Source organism: Erinaceus europaeus, chromosome 20 (genome assembly GCF_950295315.1).
Source record: "Erinaceus europaeus chromosome 20, mEriEur2.1, whole genome shotgun sequence".
NCBI classification, from domain to species: domain Eukaryota; kingdom Metazoa; phylum Chordata; class Mammalia; order Eulipotyphla; family Erinaceidae; genus Erinaceus; species Erinaceus europaeus.
In genome coordinates this window covers 13,161,364-13,178,093 of record NC_080181.1, presented here as the reverse complement: position 1 = coordinate 13,178,093, position 16,730 = coordinate 13,161,364, and the positions used below count along the sequence as shown (strand labels likewise).

The 16,730-nt window shown below is 53.0% G+C and overlaps 1 protein-coding gene across 2 annotated transcripts in view; it reads left to right on the top strand.

Annotated features, from left to right (window-relative positions):
- Positions 1–16,730, top strand: part of GRIK4 (glutamate ionotropic receptor kainate type subunit 4) — a 343,337-nt gene that overhangs the window by 42,835 nt on the left and 283,772 nt on the right. The gene's annotated exons all lie outside the window — the stretch shown is intronic.

Genomic DNA, 16,730 nt, shown 5'->3' with positions numbered 1-16,730 from the left:
TTCTCTCCCCCTCTCTGTCTTCCCCTCCTTTCTCCATTTCTCTCTGTCCTATCCAACAATGACAATAATAACTACAGCAATAAAATAACAAGGACAACAAAAGGGAATAAATAAATAAGTATTTAAAAAAAGATAGAAAGTTGGGAGTCAGGCGGTAGCACAGCAGGTTAAGCACATGTGGTGCAAAGCGCAAGGATTGGCGTAAGGATCTTGGTTCGAGCCCCCGGCTCCCCACCTGCAGGGGAGTCGCTTCACAGGTGGTGAAGCAGGTCTGCAGGTGTCTGTCTTTCTTTCTCCCTCTCTGTCTTCCCCTCCTCTCTCCATTTCTCTCTGACCTACCCAGCAACGACAACAGCAATAACAACACCAATAACAACAACAACAACAATAAACAAGGGCAACAAAAGGGAAATAAATTTTAAAAAAATAATAAAAAAAACCTCAGGGGAATGAAGCACCTCTTCTTCCCTTTGTCTCTGCTTCTGGTGGTATTTGCTCACTCATCCCTCCTCCCTTATTCACATCAAACCTGGTACTCAGCATACAGCTTCTTTGTAGTAGGTGCTTAGTAGATGGTTTTGAATGAATGGGTGAGTTGAATGAATGAATGAACACGTCCTGACAGCACCACCAGCTGCTTCATTCAGTCACTGGGGTGGGGAGGCACTGCCACCGTCTCCTGGCGGTGCCTGCTGAGCAGGGGTATATCTCTTCACGCCAGATGCTCACCATGTTTATTGTTATTTTTTTTTCCAAGTTCATTTGTGATTAATAGTGTTTTACAAGCTTCCAGTATTCCAGGGTAGAGTCCCACACCACTCCCTCCACCAAAGTTCTGAACTTCTGTCCTCTCAATGACAACCGCCATAGTTCTCACAAAGTCTTAGAGACTGTTTACTTCTGGGTTATTTTGCAAGTTCATGTGAATCAGTTCTCTAGATTCCACATATGAGTGAAACCATCTGGTAGCTGTTTTTCATCTCTTCACTTATATTGCTAAAGATAATCACCTCGAGTTCCATCTACTTTGTCCCAAAGGACAGATTTCATTTTTTGATTGCAGAGTAGTATTCCACAGAGTGTCTATCTCTCATAGCTTCTTTTTAGTTTTTATTGCAACCAGGGTTATTATTGCTGGGCCTTCATGCTAGCACTACAAATCTACCACTCCTAGTGGCCGTTTTTCCTCTTTTCTTTTTTCCTCTTTTCTTTTCTTTCTATTTTGTTTGATAAGACAGAGAGAAATTTAGAGGGGAGGGAGAGAGAGAGAGGGAGAGAGAAAGATAAATACCTATAGACCTGCTTCACAGATTGTGAAGTGTACCTGCTGCAGGTGGGGAGCGGGGCTTGAACCCTGGTCCTTGACCTCGCTCATGGTACTACGTTCACTTACCGGGTGCGCCACTGCCCGGCTCTTATCCCATCACTTCTCTAGCCAGTCATCTGCTGATGGGCATTTAGGCTGCTTCCACTCTTTGGCTATTGTGAATAATGCAGCTGTGAACAAAGAGGTGCATATGTGCTTTTGAATTAGTGTTTGGGTGTCTTTTGGATAAATGGCAAAGAGTGGTATTGCTGGGTCACAAGGTCCTTCCCTTTTTAATTGTTTAAGGACTCTCTATACAGTCTTCAAAGGGGCTGCACCAGTCTGCATCCCCACCAGCAAGCAGACATGCTGTTTAATATTTGTTCCATGAGCAGCTGCTATGGGCATGGGTCAGTCCTGAGTGACAGACGGGGTCCTTGACCTCTGAGAGTTGCCAGTGACTTCAGCAGAGAAACCCCTTCACTGAGACTTCTGAGCCGCTCCGGCCTTCTGGTCAGTGGCTCTTGGTATGCAGGGGCGGGTGGGCCATTCTCTGGGCACCGTCAGCAGCCCTGGCTTCACAGGGCCCTGCCAATCCCACCTCTCCTCACTTGAGTGGAATTAGCCATGCATGGTAGTGCTGGCACCCCCTAGCCCTAGCACAGGAGCGAGTTGTGCAGATGATGAGGGGGTGCAAGGCACCCCGTGCTGCTGTCCTCACATGCACCATCTCCCAGCTCCCCTTCCTGGGCACCTGGGCAGGCATCACACAACGTCCATGGCCTCACATAAATCTCTCGGCCCTTCTCTGGGATGCATGTTCTTCCCACAGTCTCCCTAGCCACCTTCCCTCTAAGTGAAAGTGTATTTCTCTCTCTCTCTCTCTCTCTCTCTCTCTCTCTCTCTCTCTCTCGTGTGTGTGTGTGTGTGTGTGTGTGTGTGTGTGTGTGTGGCAGGGCACACCACTCCCCCTGGTGCTCTCTAATGCTCCCAGCCCTGGCCTTGCCCTCCCTCCGGGGAGCCCCTGCAGAGGGGGCGGCTCTAGGTCTGTGCTCACAGCTGCTGCCTGTCTCCTTGTACTCACTGGCCCCCCACTGCCAGCTGGAGGGGTGGTGGAGCCTGAGATGCAAGCCCTGGATTTTCTGGGAGGCGACCGTAGGAAAACCAAGTGTGAATGGCCATAATTTACTGGGCTCCTGGGTAGATTTGTATTTCACTCTGATTATTGAATGTGTCACCTAATTGCTGCTATAAAAAGGAATAGTCCATCTTCCCCATGAAAGCCCAGTGCTGGCTGATTGTTGTTTAATTAGTTGATTCCAGTGGTCGAGGGGTGAGTTTGGAATCACAATTACTGCTGCTATTATTTCAGGGAGATTGCAGAATTAACGAGTGGGACAATAGCAGGCCTTGCTGTTGACATCTTCAGAATCCACAAGAACAGCTCCAGAATGGGCTGTCATTATGGCTGATGGTGATGGGTTTGTCTGCTGAGGAGGGGCTGGGGCCTCACCAAGCCCCCTTCCCAGGATGGAAGGAGTGTGGAGGGGTAGGTGCTGAGGCTGGCGAGAGGGTTCAGCGTTATCAGTTGATCTTCCATGAGAAAAATGTGTCGTGCCTGGGACTAAGTCTGGGGTCTCTGGCTGTGGGTCCTGTCCTTTCTTTTCTTTTCTTTTCTTTTTTGCCTCCAGGGTTATTGCTGGGGCTCGGTGCCTGCACTAGGGATCCACTGCTCCTGGAGGCTACTTTTTCTCTTTTGTTGCCCCTGTTGTCTTTCGTTGTTATTATCATTATTGTTGTTTTTTTGGGGGGTAGGACAGAGAGAAATCGAGAGAAGAGGGGAAGACTAAGAGGGAGAGAGAAAGATAGACACCTGTTCACCACTTGTGAAATGACCCTCCCCCCCTGCAGGTGGGGAGCTGTGGGCTCGAATCGGGATCCTTACGCCGATCCTTGCGCTTCTCACCATGTGCGCTTAACCTGCTGTGCTACCACCTGGCCCCCGGGTCCTGTGCTTTGTGTTGAGTTGGGGGAGCGTACTGAGTGGCCAGGGTGTGGCAGCTGTGGGAACATACACCCCACTCACAACACACACACCTGTGCTCAGGTGTCTCAGGACCTGCGAAGGTGAGAAGCAAAGGAAGGTGAGGGTGAGCAGAGGAGGGAGCAGATGCGGTGTAGCCAGAGTAGCTGGAGCCTGGGAGGAAGGCCTGCCTGCAGCCCTGACTGGGAGAGGCCTCCACTGGTGGCAGGGGTAAGGCCTTGCCCGTGTTCTCGAGGCCCTTCCATGAGCACCAGCCTAGGCCAGGGCCAGGCGGGCAGCCACTTGGTTCTGGGTGGCCTCCAGCCTCTCTGCCCAAGGTCTCACCTCAGCCTTGCGGGGACTGGCGGGCAGAGGGCAGGAGCCTCTCCTCTGCCTGCCATCCTTCCTCTCCCTCCTTGGGAGCACTGGAGCTCCTTCCACTCTGGGTATAAAAGAGAAATATTGCATCTTGGCTTCAGCAAGAGAGGTGATAATGAGGACATAGGAGAAACTGTTTATCCAGGTGCTTAATATCTCAGTCAGCCTGAGGGTCACAAACGCCTCTCTCCACATGGAGTCTGGTGCCCAGCTTGGGCTGTGCTAACAGGTGAGCCCCCTTCCCCAGGGCACAGCCCTGAAATAAAGGGGGTCCTGGCAGGTGTCAGAGGAGGAGGTGTGATGAGGTACCAGAGTCTTGGTTCAGGGGATCTTCTGTCTCAGCCCTGAAGACTGTGGCCCAGGAAGGGTGACAGGGTCCACTCCGGACACCTCCTCTAGGGGGTCACCTTCCTCTCCCCCCTGCCTACATCCACCTGCTCCTCCAGAGCTAGGGGTCCCCTGGGGCAGAGGCTTGCTGTTGGAAGGCCAAGTGCTTAGACTTATGGGGCGTTTTCTGCCCACAGATGCCATAAACTGCAGCTGATTTAGAGAGTGGGGACCCAGAGTCTCTGCCGTGTGCGGAAAGGGAAGGCCAGGTAGGAAATCATGCCCCACCCCGGTGCCAAGCGTGGGGGCAGCACAGGTGGGCAGCGAGGCTGAGAGTTCTGGGAGGTGCTTGTGGCTCAGCACAGGGCCCCAGCCCAGACATGTTGACCCCTGGGGCAGGTGGGCACAGCCCAAGCACTGGCAGGGTGGCCCGGGGTGAAGCTGAGGGCTTGCTGGGCTCAGCAGAGGAGATGGCGAGGACCCGGTGCCCCTCCTGTGGAAGGCATGCCTGCTCAGGGCAGACACTTCTGGGTGTTCCGTGCCCCCTGGTGACTTGGGCTCTGGGCCCCCTGGGCCCCGGGAGGACCATAGGGCTGCCCTAATTGCACTCCAACCCAATTCTCCTCCTCCTCCATCTCCATATCCATCATCTTTTTTTTTTTTTGAGATTGCTTTGCTGTTTATTCTTTATTCATTAAAATTTATTAGTCATTTAATATTGATTACAAATTATAAGATAGCAGGGGTCTAATTCCACACCATTCCCTCCACCAGAGTTCTGTGTCTCCATTCCTTCCAGTGGAAACTGCATCAGTTCTCCCAAGGTTGCAGATATGGGTTGACTATTAATTCTATAACTATCTATTCATATATATTTCCCATTTTTTCTATCGCCCTGCATTCTCTTCCTTTCTAAGTCACACCTACTACTTCTGAGTGTTTTTTTTTCTTTTCTTCTTTTTCTCCCCCACCCCTTCTCTTTCCAGATCCTGATGGAATTGGAGTTCAGAGCTTTCTAGGCATCTTCCCCTTAACATTTTATCCTTCTGGGAGTATGAACCAAAATTCTTTATGGGGTGCAAAAGGTGGAAAGTCTGGCTTCTGTAATTGCTTCTCTGCTGGACATGGGCATTGGCAGGTTGAGCCATACTCTCAGCCTATTTCTATCTTTCTTTAGTGGGGTAGGGCTCTGGAGAGGTGAGGTTCCAGGACACACTGGTGAGGTCCTCTGCCTAGGGAGGTCAGGATGAAATCATAGTAGTGTTTGCAACATGGTGTCTAAAAGGTCGTGAGATATAAATTTGGACAAATTGTTTAATAAACAGGAACAAAAAAATAGGAGTAGAACAGATGGGAATAGGGATTTTTAAGGTGAAAAGCTAGGAAGTCTATTTTAGGTACGTTCCTAGGGAACCCATGACTTTGGTAACTTTTGCTGGAGCCTGATAATTAACATGGAAGTGGACTAAATATATTGTCTGGGAAGATGGTGTCAGAGTTGAGAGTAGAACTAGAAAGCTCAGTCAGGGCAAAGAGTCGCTCACAAAGTTGAAGAAAACGTATAAATACAGTTAACTGTTCACCCCATTGGTCTGAGCCAGGACCCATGTATATTCATGTTTAGCACTGGCGCCTGTATAACTTTAGAGTATCTGCCAGTCTGTGTTCACAGTCTATGGCTAGCTGGGAACTTTCCAGGCTGCACTCATTTCAGGACCAGACTTCCTCAAGTGGCAGAGCAGGCTGACCCAGCCTCCCTTCAGAGAGTGGGATAGTCCCTATTATTGCTGCTCTACACTGAAGGCAGGGTCCTGGAGAGGCCCCACAAGAGGGCTTAGGTGGTATTCCTGATTGACGTGATGGTGGAGAGAGGCGTCTATTAGAGGTCTCGGTCCACTGAATCTATGTGGGAATCCAAGGGTTCTCTGACTAGGATCCCAGATGATGGGGTGGCCTGGTAGTGACCAGAAAGGTCATCATTAAAGTGAGTCAGCCTCTTGCCCTTTTCCAGATATTGTAGTCCCTTCTTTACCTGACAAGCCTTGAGTCTTTTGTTGTATCCCTGCCCTTCTTGTGTGGCCTCCAGGTGCTGAGAGTGGGAGCCGGTGGGGGTGGCAGAGCCATCAGCTGCGCTGACTGGTTGGGAGCCCAGCTGAGAGTCCTGCAGGGGGTGCTTTGCTGGGGAGACAGAGTCAGAAAGAGAAGGAGAGACATTACAGCAGGGAAGCTTCCCCAAGTACAGTAGAGGCCATGCTTGAACCCAGGTCTTAACCCTGGGAAAAACAGGCACCCTCCCTGCTGATTGCTGCTGCCGACCCAGTGGTTCGTCGTCGCACTCTGGGTTCCCTGGCAGAGTGTGAGCCCAGGACCTCAGGTGTGTGTGAGACCTCTGAGCCACCTCCCTGGCCCGGTCTTTATTTTGCATTTTCTTCCAGAGGGAGGGACACCAGCACACCATCCATGGAGTCCTCCACGTGGTGCTGGCAGCCACCCCAGGGAGCCGTACTCCACAGTTCCGGCCTCAGCCTGGCCTACTTTGGAAAGGGGTGTGAGCAGAATCACTCGCTGAGTTCTTGGAGTCTTAGCATAATGTAGCCCTCACTGAGTGCAAAGCCTGCGCCAGCCACCCAGCTGCTGGGCTACTGGTTCTTCCTTCTTTGCTGCCGGTGGCCTTCACCCTGTGGAAGTGCCCCTTTGCTCACTTCTGCACCCTGGAAGGATGCTCGGGTTGTTTCTGGTTGTTGGTGATCCCAGGGACTGTCATCAGCATCCAAGTGCAGATTTTTCCATGGGCTCAAGTTTGCTTTCCCTGTGGGTAAATGCTGAGCTGTCTGATGAGCACACGCTTGTTTGATTTGCTTCATTTATTAGAGCCAGAGACCGAAGGGACAGAGAGAGAGGAGGGAGGGAGGGAGGGAACAAGAAGGGACACACAGCACCAAAGCTCCCTTCAGTGCAGTGGAGACCGGGCTTGACCCTGAGTGGTGTACAGGGCAAAGCAGTGCACTACGCAAGTGAGCTGTTCTGCCAGCCCCAAGTGTTGGATTTCCCAAGATGCTGCCAGCCTGTCTCTGTGGTTGCTGTAGCAGTTCACAGTCTCCTCAGCACTGCGCAAGAGTTCCAATTGCTCTGAGCCCTCCTAGAGACTCAGAACAGTCTTTCAAAAAGCTTCTCAATTCCATTTTGATAGGACAGAAAAACTGAAAGGAGATAGAGAGGGGAAGAGACAGACACCTGCAGCATCGCTTCACGCACCCCTCGTGTAGACGGGGACTGGGGTCTTGAACCCAGGTCCTTGTGCATGGTGATATGTGTGTTCAACCAGGTGTGCCACAGCCAGAGGGGGTCCCCATTTTTTGAAATAACTTTATGTCCATTCTATCTGGATAGTGGTAGGGCTCCATGGTCTGGTTCCTATTTTTCTAGTGATTATGCTGTGAATTCCTGTCACCTGCAGGCTTGCAGTCTCTTACCTTCATGGCTGAAGTGGCTGAGTCTTGTGTATAGTTTTGGATGGTTTGTTAGTTCTTATTATTGACTTAGAGAATTTGCTCTATACTCTGGCTATAAGTCTTTTATCAGATATGTCGTTTACAAATAGGCCTCCCAGTCTGACCTCTCTTTTCATTCTCTCATTTTTTAAATCACAAGATCAAGTGTATTTAATAAAAATAGAACAAAGGAATACAACATACTTATTCTTTTATCAAAGACCTTTGTCAGGGAGACAGCCTCTTTGAGAATTTCTTATTAATGGTCTGGTTTCTATAGTTTCTTTTTTTTAATGTAGAAAAGATATACAACATAGGGGATCGGGCAGTAGCACTGTGGGTTAAGGCTTGCACATGGCGCAAAGCTCAAGGGCCGGCATAAGGATCCTGGTTCAAGCCCCTGGCTCCCCACCTGCAGGGGGTCGGTCGTTTCACAGGCAGTAAAGCAGGTCTGCAGGTGTCTTTCTCTCCCCCCCCCGCCTCCTCTCCTCTCTCGATTTCTCTCTGTCTTATCCAACAAAAACAACAGCAATGACAACAACAATAATAATGACAACAACGAAGGCAACAAAATAGGAAAAATGGCTTCCAGGAGCAGTAGATTCATAGTGCAGGCACTGAATAACAATAACCCTGGATAGCAATAACCCTGGATTAAAAAAAAGACACACAACATCAGTTTCACCACCCTGACCATTTCTTTTCCTTTTTAAAAAATTTTTTAAAAATATTTATTTTCCCTTTTGTTGTCCTTGTTGTTTTATTATTGTAGTTATTATTGTTGTTCTTGATGTTGTTGTTGTTGGATAGGACAGAGAGAAATGGAGAGAGGAGGGGAAGACAGGGGGAGAGAAAGATAGACACCTGCAGACCTGCTTCACCACTTGTGAAGTGACCCCCTCTGCAGGTGGGGAGCTGGGGGCTCGAACCAGCATCCTTTCACGGGTCCTTGCGCTTTGCGCCACCTGCGCTTAACCCGCTGCGCTACCACCTGACTCCCCACCCTGACCATTTCTCAGTGTTCATTGTTGTATACTTGCTCCCTGGAACTCTAGAGTCTCATCTTTCAGAAGTCAAATTCTGTCCTCACTATCTGGTGACTCTCCCCTACACGCACTTGTTGGCAGCCACCATCCTCCATTCCGTCTCTGTGACCTGGCCTGCTCGTCACATAGACGCACACAGTGTTTAGCCAGTGCCCCGTGCCCACCCATGCCAGCCTCCTTGTGCCAAGTTTGCTTCCTTTTACAGGCTGAATAACATCCCTTTCCCCCTGCCGCCTCTCCATTTCCTTCCCTCTGTGCACATGCACATCTGGGTTGCTTCTGCCTCTTGCTAATTGTGAAAATGCTGCTCTAGAACTAGGCCAAGCAGGCTGGCAACATAATTTGGTAGTGAGCTGCTTTGCCATGTGCATGGCCAGCTTCAAGCCCAGCCCCAAGTGCATTGAAGGCAGCTTTGGTATGGTGCTATCTCTTTCTTCCCCTCTCGCTGTCTTCTTCGAGAGAAAAAAAAAGAAGAAAAGAATTGGGTGTAAATATGATTTCTTTTAAGGCCCTGTTTTCAGTTCTTTTGGATTCTTTTCATCTCCTTGACTGTGTCTTTTGAAGAGCAGACGTTCTTAATTTTGATAAAGCCTAATTTATTTTTCTTATGAAAATGCTTTTGATATTGTATTTTAAGCACTCATCACCTAATCCAAGGTCACAAACAGTGTGCCTTATGTTTGCTTCATGGAATTTTTCAATTTCAGATTTCATAGCTTGATCTATGATCCATTTTGAGGTAAGAAGTATGGGCTAAGGCTCTTTACAAATGGAAAGCTGACTGTTTCAGTGCTGTTTACTGAAAAGAAAAAAAAACAACACTTTTCCTCCACTGGATCTCTTCTGCATGGGGCTGTATTAGAGAGGGCCCTGCTGGGGTGGCCTTTGGGTATGTGACATTCGGAGAGAGGAAGGACTGCAGATGTCAAGATTATTATCAGACTCTCTCTTCTAAGGTGGGTCACCCAGAAAAGCAAGTTAGGGCACTGGGAGTCCAGACTTGGCCCAGGAGGTAGGAGAGTGTGGGGGAAGGTGGTGGCAGCCTGGACAGAACTCAGAGTGCAGATCAGGGGAGGACCGAGCAGTGGGCCAGCTGACAGCAGGTGCCCTGAGCTCTGGGCCAGGCCAGGAGGAGTTCAGGGAGGGACTGCAGGGAGCTAAGGGAGTGGGTTTTAAAGGGGGGGGGGGTAGGAGTTTGCTGAGAGAGGATCTGGGAAATCACATTTCAGGGGATGTTCAGAATGTGCTGGGGCTTAGGAACTTGGTGGTGGTGGTGGGGAGGGGCTGTTCCGGACACTGCACAGAGCCTGGGGCTGCCAGAGAAAGACGCAAGGGTCTAAGGGCTCTGGTGGTGTGTAGGCTGAGCTGGGAGGCCAGGACAGTGCAGGAAGGGCCTTTATGTGGAGAAAGGTGTCCAGACACCAGCCTCCAGTGTCGGGGTGTGGGGGCCATCCTTCATCCACCCGTGTGTCCTGACAGGAATACAGATGTGAGGCTGCTCTCCACTCTGTTTGGAATTGCTTTGTAAGAACGGTAGGAGTTAGAGAAGCATTTTTATTGATTAAACAATCGAGGTGATTTGTCTTTACAAAACTGAAAATCTGGAGGTGTCTACCCATCCCCCTGACACACACACACACACACACACATACACACACACAGAGTGTACAGTGTTGGTTTATCACCCTGCTGCCATCAAGCTGAGGACTGAGACGGGTGGAGGCCAGGAAGGCCAGGGACCAGACAGGGCAGAGCCTTGGTGTTAGGCTGAGGGCAGGGAGGCAGGGATGGCAGGGTAGCCTGGGAGTAAGGACTCTCAGCCCCACACCGTGGGAAGGGAAGTGCAGGCTTGGAATAGGAAGGGAGGCTGAGTCCTACTACACCCACTGCCTGCTCACCTGGGACTGGGCCTTGGCACCATCCAAGTGGGGAGGTGGCGTGGGTGCCCAGCATGGTGTCAGGCATCTGCACCCTCCAGGGGCTTCCAGGAGGACCGGGTGTGCTGGGGTGCTCGACCAGGAGCCTGCGTGCTACGAGGGTCAGGGCTTCAGTGCCTTTGCTCCGGGCAACGTGTGCAAGGCCAGCCCGACAGGCTCAGATGGGCAGGTCTGCCCAGTTGTGCATGTCTGGGGCCCCATCTCACCTGGCTAGGGAGCACGCAGCTCAGGCCCTGGGTGCCTTCTGGGGAAAGGGCCCACCTCAGAGGCCTGTGAGCTGTCTGCCCAGTGGCGTGGGGGGAGCAAGGAGGCCCCTGTGGGAGCTGCGTTCGGGTCTGTCTCCCTCAGGCCTTAGGCATGGTGTTTGGCGTTTGGGCTTCTCAGGACCCAGATTCGGGATCTGATGGAGTGTTTCTCACGGCTAGCCAGGTGCAGGTCTGGCCCCTCCCGAGTGTGTGCACAGAGCAGGACAGGGAGGTGGGCGCTGGAGGGTGTCAGGGGCAGCGAGGCAATTCAGGCTCTTAGAGCTCCTTCTGGGGGAGGCTGAGAGTGCAGGGCAGAGCTGGGCGCCCAGGGCACAGTGGCTTCCATTGTGGGGGAAGGGGTAGGCGGGCAGGCCTGCAGGTCGGTTGTGAGCCCAGGTAGCGTGTTGGGGGATGGCTGGAGAGCCAGTGGCAGAGCTGGGCAGGGCAGGGCCCCCCACACACAGCTGGTGAAGGGTGTCAGCAGCACCAGCTCTCTCATCATGCTCTTGGCATTGCTGGGGCCTCACCACTCTGTGCTGACTTAGAGTGAGATGGAATGAGAGGCACACAGAGATGGAGGTGAACCTCCACAGCTTCCACACTTCCTCCAGTGTGGTGGGGGCCAAGTCCAACCCTGGGTCAGGTGTGTGGCAAAGTAGGTGCACCACCTAGGTGAGCTATCCTGCCAGCCCCCAATTGAGACCCCCTGGCATAGCTGACGGAGAAAGGCCCTGGGGGTAAAAGGCTGGCCTGGCCGACTTGGGCAGAGCCTGGTGTTTAAACTTAAGAGAGTTGGGACTAAGGCCAAGTGGTGGCGCACCTGGTTAAGGGCACACATTACAGTGCACAGGGACCCAGGTTCAAGCCCCTGGCCCCGCCCCCCCCCCATAAGGGGAAATCTTCATGAACAGTGAAGCAGGGCTGTAGGTATTTCTCTGTCTCCCTATCTCCTCCCTTTCAGTTTCTTTCTGTGTATACCCAATAATAAATAAATAAAAATATATTTAAAAAAAGAAATTTGGGACTGTAGTCCCAAACTCAACAACAACAACAAAGCACCCAGTGCCACCACGCAGGGATGGGCAGAGGACTTGCCTACACAGATTCGCTCGCAGGAACGGACAGTGAGCGTGTGCAAAGATGTCCAGTGCCACCACTCCGCACAAAGAAACTCCAACCAGGCCACCGTGGAGAGGTCACCCCGCCCTGCAGGGCAGCCCCTATCTGGAAGCCCAGACAGGACTGAGGCGTGTTGGCAGGGAGGGGATGCTGTACCCTTGGGCCCAGGGGTGGGGGTTGAAAACTGTGACCTCTATGGAAGCTACTCAAGAAATGTGAAACCAGAACCTGCCATATAGAAGCACCTATATTGGAGGGGCACAGGGTCTGAAGAGACGTGGCCCCCTAGCTGCAACCCCCTCCCAGCAGCTCTGTTCACAGGTGAGCAGCTGCCCATGGAGATGCAGCACCCAGCCTCCCGCAGTGGTGCTTGGGGTGGGGTGGGGGCTCAGGAAGTACAGGCTGCTGCTTCCCACTCCACCCACCCCAGCTTCGGATCCAGTAGAGACCAAAGAATTTACATGTCTTCTTTTTTATTAAAACAGTTTTTTTATATTATTTATTCCCTTTTGTTGCTCTTGTTTTATTGTTGTAGTTATTATTGTCATTGTTATTGATGTCATCATTGCTGGATAGGACGGAGAGAAATGGAGAGAGGAGGGGATGACAGAGGGGGAGAGAAAGACAGACACTTGCAGACCTGCTTCACCGCCTGTGAAGCGACTCCCCTGCAGGTGGGGAGCCAGGGGCTCGAACTGGGATCCTTACGCCGGTCCTTGCGCTTTGCGCCACATGCGCTTAACCCGCTGCCCCACCGCCCGACCCCCTATATTTCTTCTTTTAGAAACATTAATTTAATGCTCTTATTTTTATGTTTTCATTTTCTATTTCAGTGTTTGCTATAATTATTATTAATGAGATAGAGCATCACATGGGGCAGAGAGGAGTGAGAGACACGTCAGAGCACTACTCCAGTACACGAGGTGCTGAGGACCAAAGTGGGAAGCACGTCTCTCTTTGTTTCGATTCAGTTCCCAGGGATGAACCTAGGGCCTCAGGCATGCAAGATATACCTGTTGCCTCACAGCCCCGATTTTTATTTGCCACCAGGGTCATCGCTGGGGCTCCGTGCCTGCAGGATTCCACTGCTGCCTGCAGACTTTTTAACTTTATTATTATCGTTAATTTTTATAATAGAGGATGAGAGAGAAAGAGACACAGAGAGGAGAGACAGCACTGCACTGCCGCACCACTTGTGAAGCTTCCCCCATGCAGACGCTTCCGAGCCCATGAACACGGCAGACTGAGCTCTGCCAGGAGAGCCAGCTCCAGCGCTCCCCACAATCCACATTCTTTTTGAGAAAGCAAGAAACTCCAGAGCACTGCTCCACCTTTCGTGATGCTTCCGTGTGGTGCCAGGGATTGAACCCAGGGCCTCTCTGCCCTCTGAGCTGTCTCCTGCACCTAAGATGGGGGCTTTCTGAGTGGTTCCTGGGGGCTGCTGCAGCTGCTGTTGACCTTAGGGTGCCCTCTTCTCCCCCGCCCCACACCCCCCATCACAGGCCATGGATGTGCGGTGCCTGGCTGTGGCCCCATCCAGGCAGAGCTCTTCCAGGAGCTCAAGCCCAGGACCGAGGCTGGCACTCAGTCTTCTTGGCTCTCTGTCTCCTCTGGGTCAGTCTCTGAGTTGGGCCCCTTTGAGGAGGACGGTGGGCTCAGCACAGAGGCCGAGTGCCCGCAGGCCCGGGGCTGACTGTCTGCTCTGGGAGCAGCCCTGCTTGCCTCCCCAGCTCTCGGGGGCCGAGGGCCCGAGGAACAGACAGCGGGTCCCCTGGGCCTCTCACTGCTCTGCCCCCTGTCCCCAGCAGGCCATCCTGCATTTGTCTCCTGTGATCCATATTTAAAAGGTATTGATGGCTCCAAAGGCCCGGGGGGACAAAGGCATTTCTGGGGCGACTGGCATTTTCACAAGGAAAGGCTCCTCTTCCCTTTGCTTCTGGAAGGCCAGCACAGGGGGCAGCTTCAAAGGGCCTCTGCCCACCCCCTGTGGCCAGAGGCGGAGGCAGGGGGCACTGTGTTGCTCTGGGACTCTGGTCTTGCCTCTGTGCTGCCAAAGGGATCAGCTCTGCCATCCAAGGGCACCTCTGCTCAAGGCCAGGGGCTGGGCAGGGGCCTCACAGGGCCTTTCTTGCCCACTGTGGCTTTTGCTGCCTCTGCTGTCTCAGCCCTACCTCAGCACCTGCCCCGAGCCCTGCCCCATGAGGCCCCTTTCTGCAGGCACTCCAGCTCTTTCCTGGTTTAGTTTTGTGTTTCTTGACAGAGGCAGAGAAGGGATGGGGGCTGCATTACCAAACCTTCCTTCAAGGCAGTGGGGTCCGGGTTTCAACCTGGATTGTGCACACGGCAAAGCAGCGTACTCTCCAAGTGAGCTTTCTTTCTGCCCGCAGAACCTTCCCTTGCAGCCTCCAGCTTTGTGTTTCCCAGGGAGTCAGCAAGGAGTCCCTCTGGCTGTACAGTTCTGCCCAGGACGACTCTATCTCTCACATCAGCCAGGGCGCCAAGCCCATGGAGCCACCCACCCCTGCCAGAGCCTGCTCACAGACCCTGCCTACAGTGCTGCTTTGGGGGGGCTTCCCACCCCAGGTGCTTCTGTCTCAAGAGCTGTCATGTCAGTTTACTCTGGCTGCATAACAAAGCCCCCTAAGGCAGTCTCTGTCCTCAGTCCCACCATCCTTGTGGGCTGACCTGGTGACCTGGAGGACTGGGGTGGCCTCCTTAATCTCAGTGGGGACAAGGGGCCCCTTTCCTCCTTCAGGAGGCTGGCCTGGGCATGGCCATACTCACAGGCTCAGTGGTGATTACAGGGATGCAAATGCCGGTGTGGACATCTGGCCTCTGTTGGCTGGAGGGTGGCATGGTGGTGGGCATTCCCCAGGAACTTCCAGCCGCACCTGTGCAGCTGACCAAGGGAGCCACGGCCCAGGCCGGCGGAGGGTGGAGCACAGACCTGCTCCTGAGGGAAGCCACACAGACCCCTGCCCCTGGGTGGGTGTGAGCAGGCTGTTGAGGGCTGAGTGAGTGAGCGTGTGCTTTTGCCTTGTGGAGGACAGGAAGCCTATCCCCCCCCCCCCCCCCCCCCGGGCACTTTCTCCCGGCCCTCACTCTCTGCTTCCCTGACCCTGGGCAGCAGAGGCCTGGGCTGCTTTTTGCACTTGGACTTGTTGGTGAAGCCAGACCCCTCCGGGTGCAGGCCTCACGCCATCTCTACTCACTGCCGCTCTGCTTTCTGTATCCCAGCCTTCCTCGGGCTCCCTGCAACCTGGACCTCTTGGGAGTCAGTTTCCGAAGCTGGTGTGGTGGCTGTTGTTTCCTGCCAGCTCCCCTCGGCTCCTCCGCCGCCCCCCTCCCCCAGGCTCTCTCCTGTGCTTCTGAGGCCACGCTGACCTGCTTCTGGAGTACACACTGTGATCTGTGGTTATGGAAACCCGTGTTAAGGCAGCCTGCCTTGGATACTGCTGGGTTGTAGGCCTCTGCTCAGGGCTGCCCTGGAATCTCCTGTCGCAGGGACTAGAGCTGGCAGTAGCCAGTGTGCACGCTGGGCCCTGCCCCAGCCCAGACCCTGGGACTGGCCCTGGAGGCCAGCGGTGCCTAACTCCTGGTGGCTTCTGGGTGCATTCTGGTGTGAGCTCTGAGCACAAAGCCTGGCCCAGGAGCACTGCTCTAGGAGGAGCTGACCTCTGACTTGGCCCAGGGTGCTGTCCCAGAATGATCTGACCCCATGTGGAAGGTCCAGAAAGGTACCAGTGCTGAGCTTCCGCTCCGGTGGGTGTGGTGCAGAGCAGCCCAGGTGCCCAGGGTGGGGGAGGCAGCACCAAGTCCCCCGCTGTCTCTCGGGGCCATCCAGCCCAGTCTCTCGTCTCTCTGCTGGCAGACGCCCCTTCACTGTCACCCTCGGTGGGTCCCCTGAGTGGAGGAATCAAAGGTTTATGATACCGCTTTTCCCCCTTGGTCTTAAATAAAAAAAAACTGCAGAGAGTTTTCCTGCCAGTTAAACAAATGCCACATCAGCTTTGTTGCCTGAGTGGCAGCTTGCTTCTGGAGGCAGCCTCAGGCTACCCTGGGGTGCTGGGCTCCAGGCAGGGCCTCCCAGGAGGAAGAGGAGGCTCCTAGGGGGTGGTTCTGCTGCAGAGGGGCCTCCATGCCTCCTTGTGACTACAGGGTCCCAGAGACTGCTCCCAAAGCCCACCCCAGGCTTTCAGGAGCTCTGATGTCACAAGCAGTACTTTGTATATGGGTAGGAAGTGAGGCTGGACTTCTGGAGCCTCCTTCACAAGGCAGAGGTCGTGATCCCCAGAGATCAAGGACTGATGGGAACCATTCCCTACCCCTCATTTCCAGGGAGAACTTCAGGACCAGACAGGGCAAATGACTGCAGTCAAAGTACACAGCATATCCCTGTGGAGACAAGGCGACACTGGGAATGGGGCCATGTCTCATTTGCAAGCAGCTTGTCTCTTGAACGTGTGTGTGTGTGTGTGTGTGTGTGTCAGTGTATGTCTGTGTGTGTGTGTCTGTGTGTGTGTATCTGTGTGTGTCTGTGTGTGGGTGTCTGTGTGTGTGTCTGTGTGTGTGTGTCTTGTGTGTGTGTCTGTGTGTCTGTGTCTGTGTGTGTGTCTCTGTGTGTGTGTGTGTCTGTGTGTGTGTGTGTCTGTGTCTGTGTGTGTGTCTGTATGTGTGTGTGAGTTTGTGTGAGTGTGTCTGTGTGTGTCTGTGTGTGTGAGTGTGTGTGAGTGTGTGTGTGTCTGTGTGTGTGTGTCTGTGTGTGTGTCTGTGTGTGTCTATGTGTGTGTGTCTGTGTGTGTCTATGTGTGTGTGTCTGTGTGTGTGTCTTTGTGTGTGTGTGTGTCTATGTGTGTGT